The sequence below is a fragment of the Apodemus sylvaticus genome, chromosome 2 (genome assembly GCF_947179515.1).
Source record: "Apodemus sylvaticus chromosome 2, mApoSyl1.1, whole genome shotgun sequence".
NCBI classification, from domain to species: domain Eukaryota; kingdom Metazoa; phylum Chordata; class Mammalia; order Rodentia; family Muridae; genus Apodemus; species Apodemus sylvaticus.
This window is the reverse complement of record NC_067473.1, coordinates 120,617,850-120,622,070: the sequence shown is the minus strand read 5'-3', so window position 1 is coordinate 120,622,070 and position 4,221 is coordinate 120,617,850. Positions and strand designations below refer to the sequence as shown.

Genomic DNA, 4,221 nt, shown 5'->3' with positions numbered 1-4,221 from the left:
ATATATAATACTATTGTGTTTCTGACAATCACGTGAGATGCATCTCTTGTCCCAGAATAAATCAAAAACCATGGACCAGTAGAGGGAATGATTCTTAGAAGTCATGATAATGTTAAGTATACAAGAATGTTTACATTGGGAGGTAGCTCCAAAATGGTACACAGAATTCAGAACTTATTGGAAAGCACCAGGACAGTGGAGACAATGAGAATGTCTTTGAGGTGATATGATATGGAGCTAAGATTGTTGAGGTGGAATTATGATGACTCAATATTTTGTTGGCATCTAGGTGTTGGTTGAGATTTGTGAAGGCCAAGTTTTATAATAAAGATTTTTCTCTTTTCTCCTCAGATTTTTGCTACTTGCTTCCTACCCACATACAGTGAATAAAGCCAACTCACTCCAAATGGACACAAACTTGATAATCACCTTGTTCTCTGAAGTGAATGTTGGGATCTCAGCTAACAGAGTCCTTTTTTTGCCCAACTCTTCATGCTCCTTGGTGGGAACAGGACTGAGCCCATTGATCTCTACATTGCATTCTTGTCACTAACCCAACTAATGCTGTTTATAACTATGGGACTCACAGCTGTGGACATGTTTATGTCTTGGGGGAGATGGGATTCTACCACATGCCAAACCCTTATCTTTTTGCACAGGCTTTTAAGGGGACTCTCCCCTTGTACTTCCTGTCTGCTGAATATCTTTTGAACCATCACCCTTAGTCCTAGAAGCAACAAAGTTTAAACATAAATCTTCCCATCACATCTCAGGTGCCTTTCTTTTCCTCTGTGTTCTCTATTTGTCTTTCAGCAGTCACCCCTTCTTATAGATTATTGCTTTTCCCAATTTGACTTCAGATAATTTTACGTATGTTACCCAGTCCTGATCACTTCTACACATGAGTTACTCCAGAAAAAAACATAGTTTTCACACAGACAGCCATCAGGGAAGCCTTTTTTATAGGAATCATGGTCCTGTCTATGAGGTTCATGGTGGCTCTCCTATGGATGCACAGAAAGCAGGCCCAGCACCTTAATAGCACCAGCCTTTCTTCAAAAGCCTCCCCAGAGCAAAGGGCCACCAGGACCATCATGCTGCTCATGAGCTTCTTTGTGGTTTTCTATATCTTGGACACTGTTGTCTTCTACTCAAGGATGAAGTTCAATGATGGCTCAATATTCTACAGTGTCCAAATCATTGTGTCCCCTAGTTATTCTACAGTCAGGCCTTTTGTGTTTATTTGCAATGAAAAACATATAATTAAGTTTTTGAGGTCAACATGTATCAGAATCTTAAATATTTGATTATGCAGTTATGGGTATGGACCCTGAGTATAATCTAATATGTCATCATCAGAGTTATAGATCATGGCATAGTAGGAACATTATATGGCTTAAATTGATATATGAAAGTACCTTTTCCCCTGCTAAATCTGTTTCCTTTGTGTGTGTATGACAGGTAGATAAAAGAAAATTAAACCACATGACCTATCAGATATCACATGAAGTTTCTATCTCTCAGTAGTTTTCAAAGGAAATTTGTGAGAGGACTCTCAATTGATCTGGGTCCATAGATTGCTTTTAAGTTCCTAAGAAGGATAGTTTTTAAGTTTTAACACTCTCTCTCTCTCTCTCTCTCTCTCTCTCTCTCTCTCTCTCTCTCTGTGTGTGTGTGTGTGTGTGTGTGTATGTTTGTTTGCTTGAGTGCAGATGCTCATAAAGATCAGAGGTGTCAGGTACTCGGGAGCTAGACCTATATGCACTTTTGGGCCACCCAGTGTGTGCTAGAAATTTACCTTGAGTCTTCAAGTAAGTAGGGTACTTACCTGCTGACCCATCTTTCTGGCATATTCCATGATTTAAAGTATGTGATAGCTATGACAGTTCAAACAATTCAGTTGCATCAGTTGTTTATATTTGGCAAAATACATGAACAGACATTGTTTTGTGAGTCAATTATCACATGGTCCAGAAAACACACACACACACACACACACACAGAGAGAGAGAGAGAGAGAGAGAGAGAGAGAGAGAGAGAGAGAGAGAGAGAGAGAGGGAAATATATGCAGAGAACCACACTGTCATTTGCACAATGATGCTCAGGTAGCCAGATTTAAAATAGTGAAAGTTAGGCATAGCCACTGTCTGGTGGTGTCAGGATATGAGATCAGATCACACTCTCCCTATACTGAGGAATGTCAGACTTAGTCCACCAGGAAAAACTTGAACATGTACCCTGCCAGAAAGACACAAACAGTGAATTACAAAGGACAGATCTTAGAGGAATCAAATTGATATATTTCATATACAAAGTACTTTACATGGGGTCATAACATCCAAATTCAAATAGTAAATTAGTCACAGATACTTAGATTTAGTAAGAAGAAAAGTCACTTGTAGCATGCCTGCATAGTTGAGATTAGACCAATACCTCCTTAGAGCATACTATGTAGGGGAGCACAAACTAAGCCACACAGTCCACACAGTTTAACACTTTCAGAGAGAAACACACTTCACAATGCTAAACATACCCAGAGGCACACTTTACACAGTAAAGTTGCTATCCGTCACTCAAAGTAAGGAAATGTCACCTACATACATCCCACCATGCTTAGAATCTAGTGATTTCAGTGATAACACTTACATATAATATAGAAAATAACTGAGAAAGATTGGAGAAGATCTGTTGTGTGTTCTGTCTTCACTTTGAGGAAAGCCTCAAATAGGCTTTGTGTCAACAAATGGAATCAGATTTAACTACATAACACGAGATACCACTCAAGACATCAAGAATGTAGGAAGAAGAAGAAACCACACAAATGTAAGTTGTATAAAACATATAAGCAGTATTGGGCCTGGTGACACAAGTCTGGAACTCTTAGGTTGAAACAGCAGAATAGCGAGTTCAAGGTCAGTACGAGTGACAGAAATGAGTCTACATTACTACACACCAGCACAAATGAAACATAAAAATAAGAATAAAAATATTTTTAAAAATTCTAAAACAAGCTTGGTGTTGGTGGCACAAATTTTTAATCATAGCACTCAGGAGGCAGACACAGCAGAACCTCTTATATTTAGGTCTGCCTTGTCTACAGATTGAGTTCCAGGACAGTTCTAGGCTATACAAGAATACCCTGTTGCAGAAATATATATATATATATATAATATATATATATATATATATATATATATATATATATATATATATATATATATATATGTATATGTTGTGGGTTGCTCTGGCGTTGTTTGTAATTTGATTCTAACTCCACTTACCCAAGTGGGGCTATCTGGGAGGAGGAGTGAATCACATACACAGGTGACTTCTTGTGAACCTTATCCCCATTTAACTTGTAGAATAAAGGCTAGAGCCAGTGATTGGGCATTGGAAGGGAAGGTGGAACTGAAAAGTTTTAGGCAGAAGGAGGAGAGGGGGAGAAGAGAGGACTACTGACAAGAAGGCAGAAGGAGAATTGAGCAGACCACCATGGACTGGAGAAACCTTACATTATATGGGATCTCATAGCTGGGGAATATAATAGTGTAGTGGTAGATCTGCCCAACCTAGGTGCTTAGATTGTATTCATATTAATTGAGTTGTGTTTTCTATGCATGTGCCAATTTGGATTGGAGATTTTACTGCAACAAATTGGCACCCATCTTATTGATTAGAACTAAACTAAACTGAGATAAAAGTTTACTGCCCTTCAATACACAAATATCGCTTGGGTAGTGATCTAGGCTGCAACAGTGTGAACTGAAAGGTGTCTGGGCTTGAATAGTCTAAGGAGAACTGCAGAGAGGATACTTAGCTTTAGTAGTATCCCAGGCAGAGAGCTATGGCCAGGGGCATCATCCCAGCCTGGAACTGAGCTTAAGCAGTGCACATAAGACCCTGGAATACAACTACCTGTGAGGTAGTTTTCAGGCAGACACAGTGAAGTGATCTGGGCATCTATGCCCGAATTAAAAAAAAAAAAAAAAAAAAAAAAAAAAAATCACAGAGGACTGCAGTGTTCTGAATCGAACAGTAGAGGGAGGTAAAGTTGGTAAAGGTACAAAGGGCTCTGGATCAGGTGATACAATGATATAAAAAGATATATATTTAAAAAAAACCTTTTGATACTTAAAGATGAGAAACACAATAAATATCATTTGGGCTTTATGTGATGATATTTTGAATGGTTTGATAGGGATGAATTTAAGGACATAGACA

At 38.5% G+C, this 4,221-nt stretch overlaps 1 pseudogene; it reads left to right on the top strand.

Annotated features, from left to right (window-relative positions):
* The first annotated feature begins 388 nt into the window (after positions 1-388).
* On the top strand, positions 389-1,307 carry LOC127677543 (vomeronasal type-1 receptor 44-like; annotated as a pseudogene).
* Positions 1,308-4,221: the final 2,914 nt, after the last annotated feature.